We start from the raw sequence: 20,090 nt of genomic DNA, 5'->3' as shown, positions 1-20,090 counted from the left end.
CACCCCCAGACCTAGCTCCCAGCAGGTGTAAAATATATGCTCGCCGGCATGCATCAGTATTCCAAAAACGTCCTCTGCAGTGAATACCATGCTGATGAATTTTGATGAAAGAAGTCTTTTTTAAACATCATTTTAAGATAGAAAAATGGGCATTTGTCATACTGTCCATTATAGACATCATCGGCTAAGCCTCTTTTTTTTTTTTTTTTTCTGCCCCAATTTTAAAAGTTAAGTTTGATCCGTTGGGATGGCCCATACATTTTGAAGCGATTACTATTGCTGTGATCAGATCACTCCCTGGGCATATACTCAAGCACAGGAGAGTGAAATGTGATTAGTACCCACATTCGCCTGCCACCCACCTGCTTATCAGTGTCTGGATCCATCATGTTAATGGGCACAATCACGACTGATTTGGTCCCTGAGGTTTATTGTATAGACTCTGGAGTCCTGCCGACTCAAATCTTGATTCCCCCAGATTCCTAGGGAGCTCTGGAATACTGAGAAAAACAAAGGACTGAACAGCAAAGCGAATCCTTGGCTGTCACACACTTCCTTGCCCAGAGACCTGTCACTCTGTCTTCTGGACACCTTTCCTTGGTTAATATTAGGATAGAATTATGGGGCTCAAACAAAGCATCTTATTGATTCATTGTCAGCCAAGAGGACAGTCTCTGGGGTGAGGCCCAGGGCTGCTTCTTGGACTTAAAACTTGGACACTTATCTGCTAATGTTTTGTTTTGTTTCTCTGATATAACGGCAATGTTGGATCAGAAAATCCCTGTAGACTCACATGCCGACACCTACGTTCCAGCTAGCACATAATCACATTTGCATTGTTTTCCCGGTGGACATTTTTGTAGTTAGGATGTTTTCTGTTTAAGGCTTTTAGTAAAGCCCAGACTCAGAGCTGAAGAGAACTCCAATATTCCTACAATTAAGTTTTGTAGTAGTTTTTTTGTTAAGTTTATTTATTTATTTTTAAGAGAGAGAGAGGAGAGAGCACGCAGGAGAGGGGCAGACAGAGAGAGAGGGAGAGAGTCCCTCGCAGGCTCCATGCTGTCAGTGCAGAGCCCAATGTGGAGCTCCAACTCATGAACCATGACCTGAGCTGAAATCAAGAGTCGCACGCTCAACCCACTGAGCCATCCAGGTGTCCCAAGCTTTGCAGTATTACATCCAGTAGAACTCCCAAAACATCACTCATTCCAGCAGTCAGCCCAGCTTCCAGAACATAACCTGAATCCTCCCTCCTGTCCTCATTGCCAGCACTGCTAACCCAGCCCAGGCCACCATCATCTCTAACCTGGACCACGGTCGCTGCCTCCTAAGTGGTGCCTCAGCATTGCCCCCTGACACACCAGCCAGAATGTTCTTTGAAAGAGATAAACCCGACTGCATCTCTCCTTTGTTTAAACCTTCTAGTGGATTCCCACCGCATTTAATTTCTTTTATGTTTTAATTTTTTTAGAGACCTTTGTTTTCCATCAACCTAATTTCCATTTCGTTTGCCCTTGTGAAAGAGCAGCTTAGGACCACTCGGTGGTTGTTCCCACCCATTCGGTGGCCTGAACAGTGGAAGCTGCGGACCAGTCTTTAGGAGGGAACTGCTGGGTGGGCACAAAGGGCACCTGCACGCCTTCAGACCAGCCTGACTTCAGGTTGAGTAGCAGTGAACTCAGCAGCTGAAGCAGTCCATTCACCCTGAAATCCCTCCATGATCACAGCCTTTTTGGCAGTGGCCTGCTCTTCCTTTTCAACCCCTTCAGGATCTCTTCAGAGAGGGGGCACGACCTTCTTTATGGGTTCACCGGAAATGGTGCTACGCATGCGCGGGGCTCCCCAGGACAGCACCCACCCCACCAGACCCACCGAGTGAGCTCCCTGGTTGCAAGGGATGGCGATGCCCACGTAGCACAGAGGAGAGTCTGTGTCACACAGAGCAGTGTGTAGGTAGGTTAACATAAGACACCTCTGTGAGAGGCTGGTGGTCAGCCCTGGGCTGAACGACCACACAGCAGTCTTGGCTCCCAGGAGGCTGCCCGGGTCTGGTTAGTGAAGTTTCCAGGAGCAAAGCGGCCGGCGAGCCCAGCTCGCTGGCCAGTATTCCCAGATGACCCGATACTGACATCAGCTGGGTTTTCAATGGCAACAATGGCAGGACCTGCCAGCAGCAGCTTCTCCCAAGCTTTACTTTTCCTTCTGTAGATGTACCGTTCCATTTGAAAGCCAAGGCCCGTGCCACCCAAGTGGGTTCCTGCTGCAAGAGATTTGAGAGCATCCTCCTTTATTTTCAGGACATCAAGAGCTCCGGAGATGGTGAAAGTTTCCCCGAAGTTACAACCTGAATGCAAAACAACACCGAATGGACTCCTCCCTGGGTAGCGTGGAAAGGGATTCCCACTGCATTTAAACTAAACTCTAATCTTGCCGTGGCCGACAGAGCCCTAGAGGTCCGGCCCCTGCCTCCCTCTCTGACTTCACCTCCTCCTACTCCCCTCCTTGCTCTCTGCCCCAGACTCACAGCCTCTGGCTGTCCCTGCAACACAGCGAATGTGTTCCCCACCAACAGCCTTCGCCCTTGCTCTTCCCTCTGTCTGCAACACACTTGTCCCTGTCCTTACAATAGCTGGCTTCTTCTCACCCTTCAGGCCCACGCGTCCAACTCCCTGTGACTTCTCCCTGAGCAGTCCTCCTCACCCCCATCAACGCTCCATCCTGGCACCCTGCTTTTCTTCCTTCACAGAACATCCCACTACCTGCGATGATTGTATTTATTGTTTGCTTCATTTTCTAATATCTCTTCCCTCTAGAATGTGGGGTCTTTGTCCTGTCGGGTGACGGACCTTTCTCCAGAATCTAACACAAGATCTTGCGCATACCAGGTGCTCAACACATTTGTGTTGAATGAATGAATGAAAGAAGCTGTTAGTTTGCGGTGTGGAAAGGTTTCCTGGAGGAGATGACCTTTGGTCTGATTCTCGAAGCAGGAAGGGGTCTCAGGCCAGGTGCACAGGGCGGCAGAGGATGTGGAACAGGGAAGAGATATGTAATCCATGCCAGGGGGCACCGTGAGCCAGGCCTGTGCAGTGTGCGTTGAGAGCATCCAAGATGAAATGACCATAGCTGGGCAGAGGGTTGGAGGGAGGCTCCAAGGAGATGTTGCTTGAGTTGAGCCTCGAAGACTGAAGATAGAGCTCACAGACAAAGACAAGGAAGAGGCATTTCGGGCAGCGTAAGCGTCCTGGACCAGGCAGAGTATGGAAAAGAATGGTGAGAAGGTGCCTTGCCTGCTAAGGAATTGGGATTTTTCCCCAAGACTATAGAAAATAGAATGCTGTTTTCACCATCCCATGGAAAGTTAAACAAATAAACACTATCGCTGAACAATAAGCAACGGGACTCTGGCAAGAACAAGGATGAGTTAGGAAGGCTTGAATAGATCTGATTTAAGCACACATTCAAATGATTATATATGCACGTCCAAAACATACTGTTTTTATAACATTTGTTTGTTCGAATGGCTTCATGCATGACCAGATGTGCACGCTCTGACAGGCTTCTCTAACTGCGGTGAAGGATCAGATATTTAAATTTCTAATCTATCGTACTCAATACTTTTGTAAAATACAGCAAAAATGGCATGAATGTCAAATTGCAGTGAATGTTCCTGAACGCTTCTGCTCAGTTTCTGTATTTCCTCCTGGCCTGGTCAGAAGCACGTGGTGAGCCAGCTCTGATCCATGGACCACACGGCCAGTTAACACTTCCACAGATTGAGGAATGTCACGTTGGGCACATTTTGGCTTAGAATTCAGCACACACCCTCTGACCCACCAAAAATAACAAAAAGAATGTCTTGAATTTATAGATCCAATTTTACGAATGTTTGTGTTTCATTCAGACATGTTCATGTTCAAGTGCCCCCAATGGATCTTCGTTGTACATACAAGGGTCACGTTATTCAATCTTAGTGTTTATTTTGCACGGGATGGTGAAAGTGGCCCAGGCTGTGGATACATGTGATAATTCAGGTTTTACTAGATCAGATTTTACTAGACAGAAATTCTATGAGCTTCAGTATCGTCCTCTGGAAAAAAAATGTGAGAAATAACACTTTCATTTCAGAGTTGCTTCGCAGATTAACTAACGTATGTGAAGCACCGGGCACATAGTAGGTGCTCAGTAAATGTTGGGCCCTTTACCTGATTCATTTCATTCCTTGTCGTACCTTTAGCCATGGGCTGGAGGAAAAGAGTGGTGCTGTCTCATCCGATAGCCTTTAGTTATAAGAATTGTTGGAGTCTGTCCTCAGACTGTTTGTGCTACACCCACCGCCACAAATCCTTCATCCTAAGCAATTACAAGCAAACGCCTCGTTTGCAGCAGAGCCAACCCTGTCTGCTCCCAGTGCAGTTGGGGTGATGATAGCTCTGGAACCTCATAAAGCTATCCTGCTCAGGTTGTCCTCGAGCACTTTGAACTGAGCTGGCTGTAGAAGAGAGCTCCCTTAGGCTTTTTCCCTTCCTTTGAGCTTGCGTTAATTACTCCTTGAACTGAGTTTATAGACCAGAGCCAGATGTGTAAGATCAAAGGGAAACTGGGCCTCGGGGAAGGAAATGGAAATTGCCCCAAATGCCCTCAGGCGACATGAATGGCAATGACTTGACAAGCAGGGCCTCACTGGGGCTTTGGCAGCATCTGGGCAGACTCTCTTCGGATTGCCCGAGAGGACGGAGGGCTTGCCAGACCAACACTGGCTGACAAAATCCACCCTGCATGAAATATGTGCTTCCTGGCTGCCTTACCAGTCTAGGCGGAAGGTATGGGAATTACGGAACCACCATGAAAACAGTCTTTGGCTCTGAACAGCGACCAAGAGCATCTCTGAACCCCAGCCCTCCTCCCCTTCTCCATACCCTGCCAAGCCCTGCCCTGGCAGGTTTGAGAGGGGACCCTGGCAGCTGCTAAAGGGCCCCCTGGGATTGTTCGGCTTCTCTCTGCTCCATGCTGGTCCCCGCCGGCTCTGTTCTCTTTTCCCTGACTCTCCCTCACGATGAAATGGGCTATCCTTGCAGTACTTCCCGAGGTACTGACAAAAGCCACCAAGAAAGAGTCCAACACATCCTGGGTCTAATCTCAGCTCCTCCTCTTACTAGCCCTGTAACCCCAAGTCTCATCTTTCTCACTTACAAATGATGCCTGTGACAATGATGCCTGTCTCATGAAGTTGTGCAATTGATCGATAATGTGTTATAGCGCTTAGCGCCGTGCTTGGCACAGAGTGGATATTCAGTAGATACTCTTATTATTGTTGTCGTTATTGTTATTACTAACAAGCAGTCGGCATGCCTGTTCCCAGACCATCAAAGGTATATTAGTTTCCCAGGGCTGCTAGAACAAACCACCATAAACTGGATGGCTTAGTACCATAAACTGGATGCCTTAGTACTATAAAAATGTATTCTAGAGACCAGAAATCTGAAATCAAGGTGTCAGCAGGGCCCTGCTCCCTCTGAAGGCTCCAGGGAAGAATCTCTTCCTTGCCTCTTCTGGCTTCTCATGGCTGTTGGCATTCCTTGGTGTTCCCCGGCTTCTGGCCACATCATTCCAATCTCCATCTTCACATTGCCTCCCCTGTGTGTCCCTATCCTCTTCTTTTCTCTGTCTTATTTTCCTTTGCCACTTTCTTCTGAGGACACTTGTGAAGGCACTTAGAACCCACCCAGATAATTCCATCTTATCTGTTACCATATAAGGTAATGTGCACTCTTTTGCCATACAGGTAATATTCACAGGTTCTGGGGATTGGGACCTTATTGGAGGTCCTATACCTTATTGAAGACCACCATTAAACCCACTACAGAAGACATTCCCTAGGAAAATGGGCTTGGGAAGGAAGGCTTCTACTTGTTTCATGCTCAAGAGTCTCAAATCCTCACGGCATTTAGTTATCATCTGCAAAACTCTCTTTGCTGTCTTTCTAGGAACCCATTCATGACCATACCAGATCCTAACACAGCCACTAGGTCCCTGGAACCATGATATATACACTGCCTGGTGGTGAGTTTATAGGATGGTGGAATAAGACAGAATAGGCTATAGTGACTAGAAATATGTAACTGGAACAAAGGAACTCTTAAGAGGGAAAGAACATCAAATTTTGGCTCACATTATACTTAACAGTGGGGATGCTGTAGATGGGCCAAGCCTGGGGTCATTTGAAAACTTTTTACTACATGGGTGATACTTACTGATATTTATCATCTCAGAGATCAAAAATTAAAACATTAAAAATGTTTATTAATTCATTTAAACAAGCCATGACATATTAACGCAAGTCATATTTTTACGTAAAAAATATATGTTCCCCCAAACCAAATAACTTAGTGAGAAGGGTGGGACTGTTTGGTATTTTTGTAAATTTCTTTAGTGTCTGGGTTAGAGAGTACCTCTGGATTCTCATCTGTGCCTCTGCATTCAGTCCTGTGTGATATACTGGTTTGACTGGAGTCTGGGAAGAAAATTCTGCCTCACTGGGATACACAGTTTGAAAAGGGGGAGCAGGGGAGAGGCAGAATTTAATAGCCTTTCCAGGTAACTATGGGTGGGTATTCTTCTCTGATACCTCACCCAACTTGGCTAGTGATAAATTCTTCAAGATTAATGACAATATGGAGCCTGAGATGTCAATGGGCTTTTTGAACTCGGTTCTGCTAATGTCCGTTAAGCTATCTCACACTTTAAATGAGTGTTTTACCCATGTATGGATTTTGTGCCATCGTGCATTGATCTTTTGGAAAATGTTGGTTCACTGAGCTGGGCAAGTGTTCTCAATGTTAATCTGGCTCATGGTGCCAGAGAAAAGAGTTTCAAAATTCTGATTTTCACTTAAAAATGTGAATTTTGCCACTGCCACAAATTCTGCCAGTACGTTTTTTTGAAGTGCCAGATTTGTTTCATTCATTTTTGAGAAACAATTTGTTAAATACCCAAGGCTGAATAACCGTCGTTTGTCAGTCAGTTATTACTATTTTTTGTTAAGCAAAAATGGCGTTCCTTGAAAACGGTGGCCAAGTTCAGGTCCTATCTCAAACAACAGCCTGATTTCTTTCCCCCTGGATAACCAGGCACTTTGGTGTGCAGGAGAAGCATTTTAGGTGCTCTATACTTTCCATTTCACTGCATGGAATATTCCAAAGAGATGTACTCAAAGTCAAGGTTTAATACAATTAATACTTTTTTACTGCCTCATCACGGCCATTCTTAAGTGAAACAGACGATTTTTTGCAGCTAGTACATGAGGTAAAGGACAACGGCACCGACCCCCAGAGCAGTTTGTACCCAAGACCTTGGTTTGCACCAAGGTGCCACATTTTCACCCACATTGCTTTTACCTCACCAGTGCAAATGTCAACACCATAAAAATAAATAAAACTGGCGGAAAGGCAAATAACATCTTAGTGTTTTTGTGCAAGCAGGTTTGACATCATGTATTCCCTGAAAGGGATTCAGATTCCCCATGGATCCATGCACCACACTTTCAGAAGCTTCCTTCTAAGACACCTTCTAGTTCTGGGAATCCATGACCCTTACCCAACACCAAATTTCTTAGACGACTTTATCTAAACCTGTCATCACAGTTGGTGCCACAAGAGAGAAGAGTAGCCTCCACATTCCTGTTACCCTTCATTCCACTTAGATTCTGAATCAAGAGATGTGAGGTATGGTTGGAGGTGGGCAGGGGGGTATAATTCACATGCGAGCATCCAGTTGAGTCCACTGGACAGCGTCCTGTGTCCCCCCTGGGTGATAGAATATGAAGGAAGTGGCCTATTTCAGGGTTCCCATAGAGTGTCTAAGACCCTTTAAGTCCTTCCTGGGCGCAGTGTTCAGGAAACCTTTTCCTTTCTGCAAAGCTGTTTATCTCTTTCCCCAATTAATTCCCCCTGACATCTAACATTAGACATTAAACAGTGATTTCTGGTCTAGGTCAGCCACTCTACAACTATTTATAATCCTGCAGGAAATCATTACTCTTTGCATTTCAAGATGAATGATTGAAAAAAAAATTATGGCAGGCCATGGAAACAGAATTTCAAAGGGTGGTTTGGGGACAGAGTGACCTGGTAAATAATTATTTTCTCTTGTCCCTAGCTCTCTAACTGCATGGAAGCCTTTATCACTGTCTTCCTGATGAGTGGCTTTTAGGAATTAGCTGGGATTCAGAGAATTGGGGAAGCGGGACGGCAATGAGATTTGCATCAAGGCACAAGGTTTTCAGGGTATTAATAAACCTAAATGTGTCCTATGAGGACAGGCAATGTAGCTGCTGAACACAGGGGGATATTTAGAAGTCTGCAAAGAATCTCTAAAATAAATGTCAGTGTAGAGACGGTTTGGGGTTTGGTAGCAGCGTGAAATTGACGAGATTTCAGCATAGTAAATACAATTGATCTCAGCCCTCCTCCTCTGGAGCCGTCAGGGGCATTCTCTGTGACCTTGAGGATTTTGTCAAATTGCTGCAAAAGAGGTAAAAAGGTCTCTTAAAGAAAACTGTGTAACAAGTCACTGTGCTGGCTGAGAATTTCTACGTCCCCATTCTCCCTGTCACTTAGTCTCTTCTCTAGTTAACAAATATCATGGTTTTCACATCTACTCTCTGCCTAACTCTGAGCAGGGCACTGGGGAGAATATGAAAATTATTAACATCAAACCCTTTACTTCAAGGTTTCTAATTTTTTGAAGGAAATAAGAATTATGCACAAAAAAAATGATAAAAACAATACGTGAAGTAATGAAAAGCGTGGCTCTTCCACTTCCTAAATGTGTGACATTAGATAAGCTTTCTGAACTTCAGTTTTCTTGTCTGTAATGTGGAGATGATCCTAGCACATCCCGTACGGGGCTGTTTTGGACATTAAATGAAACGACATGTGTAAACAGCCTGGTACAGAGCCCATACTTAGCATTACAAATATTTGAGTCAATTATAAGAACTACCATTTTGGAGTGACTTTCCCTCTGAACAATAACCAGGGAGCCTTATTCCCTTTACAAATTATGGAACCTAAAGCTCAAGAAAATAAAATAACTCATTATACCATGATACCCTTCAGATGAGAATTATTTCAAAAGAGTCGAAGGGACAGACATTGAAAAGATATGGGTCATTGATAGTTGTAGTAGCTGTTCTCCAAAATGGCCCCCTAGGGAACCATTGTATTTGTGTCCTTGTATAGGCCCCTCACTCAGTGAATGGTTCCTGTTCCACAATAAATGTGGCATAAGTGATGTTACATGACGTCAGAGGTGGGTTAAAGGAGCCCAGTAGCTTCCACTTGGCTCCTTTGGGATGTTTGCTTGCTCTGTAGATCCTCCATTTTGGAGCTCAGCCTCCATGTTGCTAGGTGCCTAAGCCCAAGCTGCTGCCCCAGCCAAACTTACAGCCAACAGCTCACACCAGCTGATAGTCTTGTGAATGCACCACTCTGAACTCTATCCAAAGTCAAGCCTTAAGAAGACTACAACCCAGATGATATTTGACTACAACTGCCTTTGAGAAATCCAAGTGAGAACTGCCCCGCCAACGGGGGTGGGGCAGGGGACATTTCACCTAGTATGTGGAAAGACACAGGGAATCTTTCCCTCAACCTAACAATAAGAAATAAGTAGATGATCCGAACAATCGTAAGTTTTCTGGAGCATGTCAAAGAGCTAAAGTTACAAGGCAACTAGGTTAACTCAACTCCAAAGGTCGACAAGCCACTCCAAGAAGAGATATCAGCTATAAAGGACCTACTACACACCCGGAACTTGGAATATTTTTTATATTATTTATCTCCAATTCATACAAAACTAAAAGTTAGATATTACTGCCCCATTTTGCACATGGGAAAGCCAAGGTCAAGTGCAGAGTAGTGGTTACATCATAGGCTCTGCCGTCAGACTACTTCAGTTTGATTCCCAGGTCTGTGACTTACACACTCTGTGACTGTGGGCAAATCTCTGTGCCTCGGTCATCCCTTTTATAAGATGGGGATAATAATGGTACTTTTAATAAATGAGAGAGTGAAAGTATGACATTTGGCAATGTAAGCCCTTAATGAATATGGCCAGTCATCGTTAAGTTACTTGACCCAAACCACACAGTGAGAATGTCTGACTCCAAAGTTGCATTCTCTCCAAAGAAATATTGTTTGTGGTTGTGAAAATTATTTTTGTGAAATATTAATAAATGTAAATAACATAAGTTCAATAGAACTAATATGAACTCAATTAGATCTTCCTCACTTGCCATGATCCTCTTGAGGCAGCATAGCCAGGGATGACCAGATGTTTGTTGAACGTCTTTCTTAGGTTCCCACCCCCCTCCCCTTTTTTGTAGTCCCAGTTCATTGAGACTTCCGCTTTGATGAATCTCATTCCATTGTGTTACACTTAGGTAACTAAGGATCTTCAAAGTATAATATATATGGTATTTGCTGTGTAAATGTAAGAATATCAAAGCGAAACAAGTCTCCTGGATAAGTTTATAAATCAATCTCTCTGGGCTCATTGTGTCGTATAGGTTATCAAAGAGATAAAAAGACATCAATGGATGAATGGATAAGTAAAATGTGGGTGTATACACAATAGAATATTATTCAATCTTAAAAAGGAAGGAAATTCTGGCACGTGTTACAACATGGATGAACCTTGAAGATATTATGGACACTGCTAAGTGAAATAAACCAGTCACTAAAAGACAAATGTTGTATGATTCCCCTTAACGAGGTACTTAGAGTTGTCAAACTTATAGAGACAGACAATAGAGTGGTGAGTGCCAGGGGCGGGGGGGGAGGAGAACAAGGGAAGTTAGTGTTTAATAGGTACACACTTTCAGTTGTGCAGGATAAAAAGAGTTATGGGAATAGACAGTTGTGAACTACCAACCCCTAAGATACATTCCCGAGCTAGTTTCGGGTTAACTAGTTTCAGTGCCACTGAACTGTGCACTTCAACGTAGTTTAAATGGTAAATTTTATGTTCGTCATATTTTATCACAGTGAAAAGGGTTTTCAAAGAAGGAGAATATACGAAAATTTGGAGGAGACTAAAGACATGATAACAATAATGTAACATAAAATATTTGTGAATTTCTTGTTCTGAGTCATGCTTGGAATGGATCATGTGTGAGTCCAACATCCTGGTGGACAGTAAGAGAAAATAAAATCTAAATTCGGGGCACCTGGGTGGCTCAACCGACTGAGCGTACGACTCTTGATTTCAGCTCAGGTCAAGATCTCACAGTTCGTGAGTTCAAATTCCATATCAAGCTCTGGGCTGACAGCTCAGAGTCTGCTTGGGATTCTCTCTCTCTCTCTCTCTCTCTCTCTCTCTCTCTCTGCCTCCCCCTGCTCGCACTCTGTCTCTCTGTCAAAATAAATAAACTTAAAATAAAATAAAATAAAATCTAAATTCCTCAAGTTTCATTTCTGTCAATGCTACGAGGCCATACCTATTGAAGGATGGACTCCAGGAATTGTAACACCTGTCACTGAGGGCTAGAAAAGAAACAAGATAATCAGTTGTCAAGGATATTATAGATGGAGTCATTTCTAAGGGACAAAATCTAAGCTTCCATTTTTTTTTTTTTTTAAATGTTTTTATTTATTTTTGAGACAGAGAGAGACAGAGCATGAGCAGGGAAGGGGCAGAGAGAGAGGGAGACACAGAATCGGAAACAGGCTCCAGGCTCCGAGCCATCAGCCCAGAGCCTGACGCGGGGCTCGAACTCACGGACCACGAGATCGTGACCTGGCTGAAGTCGGACGCTTAACCGACTGCGCCACCCAGGCGCCCCAAATCTAAGCTTCCTAAACAGAGGACGCAAACGGGGAGTGGTCAGCTGCAATCGAAGCTCATTGAAGGTCTCTGTGTGGCCAGCACTGAACCGGGCACTGCTGGGAAACACAAACTATAAGGTAGTATTCTTTACTGAAGGAGCCAAGATCAAGTCGGAAGACAAACCAGTATCGTGCAATCAGAACCCGTTCAATGCTAAGTTGTGTGGACTCGCCATATACATTCCACGAGAGGTCAGGATGTGTGGAGGTCTTGTACTGTACCAAGTTGGCTACACTGGAACTGTGTTTCCCAGAATTCCCTTCCCTGCATGGTTCTGAGTTAGCATTGGTCACAGAAAGAATCTGCAATATTTGAAAGCAGTCATTATGCTCTGAGGGTCCTAGTGGACCAGCACTGCATGCTGGTGCCTCTAATGAACGTGGCTGGTCTGTGGGCTCTCGTTGGTGGGGGAGGCAGTCGGCCCGCGGCTCTTCAGGCCCCACCGGATGGCCTCCTCTGGCGTCTCTGAGTCTGGAACAGGAGCTTGTGTGACTCGGTAACAAAGGGCACCAGCTTCTGGAGGGGTTGCCCTCATCATCCAAATTAGAGGCAGCAAGAGAAAGATGGGGGTTTCAACCCCTCCTTGTGGGTTCCAATTTGCCTTTATGGGTTCTGGTTTGTCACTGGGTGCCCCAGATGGTCCTCACTCTTCTCCACTTCACATTCATCTTTTGTCCCTAACTGCTGGCCTTGCTGACCTACAGAAACTCCAAGCCCAGCACCAGGAGTAGAAGCGAGTCTTACATAGTTTTCTTCATCACCTCCCACAACTGCCCAAGGTCTAATGTCTCTGGGGCATCCCTGACTCCATATGACCCATGGTGGCTCTGCTGGCCTAGTAGAACCATCACTGCTAAGAGCATGGAACACAATAATTGGGCAAGAGAAGGTATATGTGAGCTCAGCCTTAAAAGCTTAGAGTTTTAAATCATTAACGTGCCAGCCACTTTCTAATGCTACTTTCCAAACATCACTCGTTCATGCCTCAAGTGTTCGGTCACAGGCCTGTGTGATTTCCAGCTCAGTACATACCAACCCCTAAGGTACATTCCTGAGCTAGTTTCGGGTTAACTTCTTTTTCGGTGTGCCTGATGCCCACAGCTTTATGATGGATACACACTAGCAAAGGCTATAAAACCCGAGAGATAAGCAGGGGAAGGTTTAAAGCAATTACATTCATAGAGTTTAATGCAATCATCAGGATGATATCTGGGCTTTGGAGTGGAGAACTGAGAATGCATTCTGGCTCCACACTTTCTAATCACTGGGCTTTATTTAGCCAAGTTGCTTAACTTTACCGAGCCTCAGTTTCCTCATCTGTCAAATAGGAGGATAACCCCTTCCTTATCAGTTTTCTGTGACGATAAAATAAAAACATGTGTATAAAATGCTCACTATAGTGTTTTTAAGTGCTTTGTAGTATACCAAATAATTGTATGTGTACACATGTGTGCATGCATGTGGGTGCCCCCCGCCCACACACACACAAACTCACTATCAGGATCAAAGGGCTCCATTATTTTGGTCATTGTGCCTTATCTCCAGTAACTGGGATGCTTGTCTATAACAAGTAAGTGGATGGATGGATGGATGGATGGATGGACGGATTGATGAATGGACAGTGATGTTTGCTTTGCTAAGGATCTCCAGAATAGAAGGGCCACTGGGAAAGAAATGGACCTGAACATCATGACTTTGAAACAGATGTTAAGTCAAGGACATGCCTACAAGAGAAATCACTCAAGATTGCCACAGCATCAGGCTCTGCCAGGTTTTGTCCTTGCTTCCCCAGGGTCTGTTCTTCAAGCACCATGCTGTTCTGGGTTTCTCTCACAGACTCTTACAGCTCTTAAATCCCTTTTATGACCATAATGTCATTAGATCTTTGCAACAGCCCACTAAGGCAGGAAACATGAAAATTAGTGTCTCCATCTTACCATCAACAAAAGGAGTTTTAGAGAGGCTTGAGCTGCCTGTTCTGATATCTAACCAAGGGCTGGTTCCATCATGAGCCATGGCTGGACCAATGTCACTGAGGAGAGATGCAAAGCAGAACCACAACTGCCATGAGAAAAGCTGCTTTTCCTTTACAGCAAAATTATGGAGAATGTACCTTGGTCTTGCGTAATGAAGGTGACACTTCTGCAGGGGATCCACAGCTCCAGTTCTAGGCCTGCTTTTACTAGCCGCCATTTGGCATGGAGAAGGGGAGATACTTGGACCTCACAGTCAAATAGATCAGAGTTTGAGTCCCAGCTCTGCCACTGTCTGTAGAACTGTAGGCAAGTTACTTAATCTCCTTGAGTGACAATTTTTCAATCTACAAAATTGAGATAATATCCAGTCTTGAGGCTTAAGTGAGATAACCTAGCAAAGTGGCTAGAATCTAGCCGAGGTTCAATCAATGATAATCCCCTATTCTCCCTTCTCTACACACTTCCTCCACAGTGGAGTAAAGAAAAGCATAGCACAATAGTTAAGAGCATGGGCTATGGAGCCAGCCCACCTGGGTTTAGATTCGAGCCCTGCCATCTATTGGCTGTGTGACCTTGGGAAAATTACTTAACCTCTCTGTGCCTCCGTTTGCTCTTCTGCACAATGAAGATAGTAATAGTACCTACCTCTTAGGGTTGTTATGAAGGTTAAGATAGTTAATATTTGTAAAGTGCTTAGAATACATACTGACATACATAGGTGTTACATATGTTTTCTTTTTTAAATAAAAAATAATCATCTTTGTGGAACTTTTATGGAAAGGACAGCTGTGAAAATATCTTTTTTAATTCAGGAGACTCAGACAAAGGGAGCGAAATGCGAAAACATCTCCCTGAAGCATCGCAATGCATTTTGAGCCCTTACAATCTCACAGGCACTTATAAGGCACAAAATGATGACATCTGAGTCATCCAATCAGGAAACACGTGTCGCATGCTGACTGTGTGCCCGGCACTTTGCTAAGCACTCTAGATACGACAGTGGACAACACAACCAGGCCCGCCGTCTTCGCGGAGTTACCATCGTGGGGAGGGGAAGTGGAAATTTTAGGGGAAAAAAAAAAAAACCAATAAGATAATTACAGCTCGTATTTAAGGGCTTGAAGGAAAGACAGGCCGTGTACTGTGATCAAGGACAACGGCAGGAAGGGGATGCTTAGAGGGAGGAAGTCAAGGAAGGCTTCTCCAAGGAGGCGTCAGGTGAGCTGAGACGGAAGGGCTGCGAAGGTTCTGCTCACAGGGCTCAAATCAAGTCATTCTAGTGGGGCACCCGGCAGGAGCATCACCACAGAGATCCTCACGGCGCTACCTCCCAGGATTGTTCTGAGGAATAAATATAATGAGGTGTGAGAAACACCTGGCACAGGGCCTGGTACACAGTCAGTGCTGAGCACCCTTGCTGTCCCCCGGTAAGTGCGTCACTTTGGAGGAGCAGGGCTTCTGCGTAGTCAGACGGGGCGCTCTTCTGGGCCATCTCTGCCTCCCAGAGCAGCCTCCATTCAGGAGTTAATTCCCTCAGATCAACACAACTTTAGTAAGTGAATTTATTTATGAGGCACGTTAAAGGTACGGTTATGATAAAAGATACAAGTAGAATCCTAACCCTGCTCTGCAGGGACTTAGGGACTAAAAGAGGAAGTGAATACCTACAAACGCACAAGCAGGGAGCCCAGTGCTAGAGGGGGTAACACGGGTCCACCGCAGAGCACGTGGCCCACAGATCCTCCCCAGAGAAGAAATGGAACACAGGGTCAGGGGAAGTCTGGCTACCTGGGGAGGGGGGCTCTAGGCATCCAATGAGCTTTCGGTTTGGCAGCGTGCTGAATCGGTGAACGGTGAACATAACACCTGCCTGGCTCGTAACACAAGGCCCACGGGCAAGCCCCAGGGCAGGGGTGTGAGCTGAAGGAAGAGGGGTCCGGACACTCAAGATGGGCAACAGCCATGCCACAGGCTCTGGGGGAAGGGGGGGTAACAAAGGCACCACCACTCGTGCTCTGCCCAGGAGGCAACCTCAGTCCCAAGGCACCAAACGCATTCCAGCCTCCATTCCTCTGCTGACCAGTCCCGGCCCCGAGTTCCCATCTTGTTTACGACTTCCGGATTCAGTGCCCCGCTCCAGAGTTTGGTTCTGTTTCCCTGCATATTACAGCCCATGGCCGTCACGCCCACCCACTCCACAAACGGTTACAACGTGTGTCTGCAGGACTCAGCTCCTTCTTCAACCAGACCATCATGTATTAAGCTCTTGTTGCATACAGAACTCGGTGCTAAGTGCTGGAGGTAGAACTTTCACAGTATACAAGGTGCCAGGAGATCCAGGCGGACATATCCCCTCAACACAAGGTAGGTTTGAGCCGGCGCTGAGAGAGACCCACATACAGGGAACAGGGCCCTGGCGAAAGACAAGATTTCACACACTTATCATGCCTCCTATCTTCCCACACTACGTGGCAGAGTTCTTCATTCATTCACTTGTTTGTTGAAACAAATACGTACCAAGGACACTATTCCAGGTGATTAAGACGCTTGAATGAACAAGACAGACAAAAATCCATCAGTGGGGGGATATTTTCACAAGGGCAGGACAGAGGTAAGGAAACAACTGTGTAGATGAATGCAGCTCATAGCACGTGCTTGGAGGAACAATTCAGTGCAAAGGCCCTGAGGCGAGTGCGTACCTGGGCCCCTGCGGAAGCCAGGGTGGCTGGAGCCAAGTGAGCATGGGAGAGCCGGAGAGGAGGAGGACTGAGGGTTAATAAGGGGCCATGAGAGAACATGAGCTTTGTGCTGGGATAATTCGGGAGCCATATAATTCACATCTAGGAGGCTGTTGTGATACCACAGGAGAGAGAGAGATGGTGATGCCTTTACCCAGGTGGGAAGCACAGAAATACCTTTAAATTCCATTTCCCTCCCTGGTGCTTAGGACTACCAGCTGGTGGGTATGGGATTAAAAAAAACAAAACCAAAAACCGATTGGATTGAAATAAAACAAAACACAAAACAAAAAACTAATGGGTCCTTTGGATCTGAGCTCCAGCCAAGTGCCAGGTCTCACTGCACCACAGAGGACAGACATATTAAGTGAGGCCCTGCGACCTGCCCTTATCAGGCATGCTCGGGACGGTGCTGACCCAGCTGCAGTTTTCTCATGGAGAGTTCAAGGGCAATCCTGCCAGCACTGAGTGCGAGCCCGAGGGCTCCTTGGCCAGAGCTGAGAGCTGCAAGAAAGAAATCTGCATGCTGGGTAAAGCAGTGAGAATGGAAATGTCCCTGTACTTCCATTATGTCACGGACTTTTAGTGTATCAAAGTGACCTCAGAATTAAAAGAGCCTTCTGAAGGCCCATCCGCCACCTTCCCAGTTTGCCATCCTCGGAAGGCCTGCCCTGGATTTCAGTCCGGAAGCCTGGTAAAGAGAGGCTCACAGAACTTAAAAAGGTAAAAAGGGATGATTCGGGGGCCAGGCCCAGCTTGCGAGATCTGGTGTGCAGTGGGATACAAAAGGGGGTGATATGAGTGCACAGTGAGAGAGAGATCAATCTCCCATGGACTGAGCCCCCTCGCTCTGCCTGACCTCCACTCCCCCACGCTCCCACAGGCTAGAGTCATCCAAACAAAGTATCATGTAATCTTTATGATCATTCCAACTCTTCCCCGTGAGACACCGGTGTGGTGAGGAGTCCCTTCTGCAGAATGCTGCAGGACGCAGTCCAGGTGAGAAACTGCAGGAAGACGCAGAAAAAATCAGGATCTTAGTGAGTTTCAGTGCCCTGACCCCTCTGTTGATAGGAGTGCCCCGCCCCTGCACTCACTGTAACTCACACTGTTCCATCAGCCTGTGTCTAAATCCATTCCGGCTGTGATAACAAAACATCACAGGCTGGGTGGCTTAGGAAGAATGGAAATTTATTTCTGAGTGAGTGAATAAATTCATCAGCTTGGGCCAGGCTGTGCATGGGAATAGCCCCGGAACCCCACCCGGAATCCATTACTAGTCAGAGAAAAACCTTAACTTTACCCTTTCCTTAACCTTCCCTTAACTTTAAACTTTCCAGTTTTCAGAGCTCTAAGGATGCATTCCCTGATCTGACCCTCACAGCAACTCTGCGAGATAACTATTTTCGTTTCAGTTTTACAGGTGAGAAAACGGAACCTCATACAACTGATACGTAGCAGGACTGGCCCTCAGATGGCCAAGTTCAAGTTCAGGGTTTATTCTGTGCTTGAGGAACACTTTAAAAGAAAGGCTATTACTGCTACCTAGATCCTTTTCTAATTTATGTATCTGTATCTCCTAAGATAGGGTCCGACGTAATCTCTTTGCTCTGGAAAAAGAAGTGTGGCCCAGTAAAAAGGGATTGGGCTGGAGTCCAGACCGGAGCTACAGGAACCAGTTATGTAACCTTGGGCAGGTCCTGGCATCTCTCTGCTGGCCTCCGTTTCTACTTCTTTCAAGTGGACGGAATAACACCTGACTGGTCTGCCTTACAGTGTGCCATGAGGCTGTAATAGAAAAAGAGAAGAAAAGTGTCCCGTACATAGAAGCTCAACATTACAAAGGGTGCCAGGGCTCCCGTGTCCTTGCGTCCCACCCACCCCCCAGCATGCTGCTAAGAATGCTGATCGTGGAAGGGCCCTAACTACCCCCACCCCACCCCACCTTATTTCCATCCTACCCCATTTCCAAGCTCTGGCCCTCCTGTCAGAGCCCAGATCTAGGATTAGCTAGTGGGGGCAGAAACTTTGTAAAGCTACCGAAAACCACTGAATTTTAATCTTTAAATATGGTGTGTGGCTTATAGCTCAATGTTTTTTTAATGCAATTGCTAGCCCTAGTAAGAGGCACAAAGACCTACCTGAGACTGCGGCTGTGGTGTCATGGAGAAGACAAATTCACTGTAGGAGAATTTGAGGAAAAGGAAGAAGCCGAATGTGATTACCATTTTAGGACTGAAAATGAGGGAGGATGGTGGTGCCTTTAACAAAACGAAGGGCAAACAAGTCTGGGAGGCACCATAACCAACTCAGCGTAGAGTGTATTGAATTTGGGAGTTCAGCGGGACTCACAGACGTCCGCGTGTATCGGGAAGCCAGGAAATCGGGGCTGGATTTCTGGGAATGATGAGGACGTGGGAACCACATAATGCCATGGTTAAAGACAAGATCGGATGATGTTCGTCAAGATTTAAGAAAAGAAAAAAGAATCATCAGAGTTTTGATACCTCCAATATTCTGAGTCTTCTCTAAATTGGCGGGCTCCAATCCTTGTCAACCTATGAATTCCTTGAGTTCAGTTGAATTGGTTAACATGGACTTTCTCCAAGCAGGGTTAAGGTTTTCTCTTCTTCAAGCACATCACCTGGAGCCCATCCAGGTTTGGTTTTAGGCTTTGTTTCTTCTGAGCTGTTGTGATCATTCCCTCACTCCATGACTCTAAGGGAAGTGCTTTAGGGTGTAGCCCTTATTCCTATGATTCGGGTCTCCTGAGGTCTTAACTGAGATCCTAGGCTGGTTTACCAAGGCCCTTGGCTTTGGCAACACTTGAACTCCATCGTCTATCTCCCCAGCACTGTTCTGTTGCTAAAATCTCTGCCCAGCACTTGAGCCTCCCTGCTGCTGTTCTTTTGGGTATCCTGGAATCGCACTCCTCACTGGTGCAACTCAGGAGTCATCCGATGACTTCAGGGAATTTGTTTGCATATTTGGGGGCTCCCTTACCTGAGGCTCCCTCCTCTCCGGCAGCCCCGAATGCTGTGTCCACTCCACACGATGAGGTGATACTCTCTTCTCGGGCTCCATCCTCCGTGCTGAGAATGACAAGTAGCCTCAGGCAATAATCTGAGGGGAATGGGGAGCTCAGCTCATTGGCTGCCTTCTCTCCAGGATCCTAGCACCTCCACTCCCTGGGCTGCCCTCAAAGCTTTCAAATGTATTTTAAATATTTTGCCCAGATTGCCCGTTTTAGGGAGCCTGTTAATGTAACACGTGACTCCACAAAACTATTTTCTTTATTAAGAAAATAAAAAGTTAAATAAGGGTTGGCCCTTGGAAGCCTATTTTGGGCATCCAGAAAGGGAGCGTCAGACAGAAGGAAATGAGAGAGAAGAGGAAAGCCAGAGTATACAATCTTACCAACGACGCGGTAAGAGAAAAGTGCTACAGAGTCGGCATTATCAAAAAGAAAAAAAAAAAAAAAAAAAAA

At 45.8% G+C, this 20,090-nt stretch overlaps 1 pseudogene; it reads right to left on the bottom strand.

Annotated features, from left to right (window-relative positions):
* Window positions 1-1,529: 1,529 nt before the first annotated feature.
* On the bottom strand, window positions 1,530-15,357 carry LOC125924955 (40S ribosomal protein SA-like; annotated as a pseudogene).
* Window positions 15,358-20,090: the final 4,733 nt, after the last annotated feature.

This window comes from Panthera uncia, chromosome F2 (genome assembly GCF_023721935.1).
Source record: "Panthera uncia isolate 11264 chromosome F2, Puncia_PCG_1.0, whole genome shotgun sequence".
NCBI lineage: Eukaryota > Metazoa > Chordata > Mammalia > Carnivora > Felidae > Panthera > Panthera uncia.
This window is presented reverse-complemented; position numbering and strand designations above follow the sequence as displayed.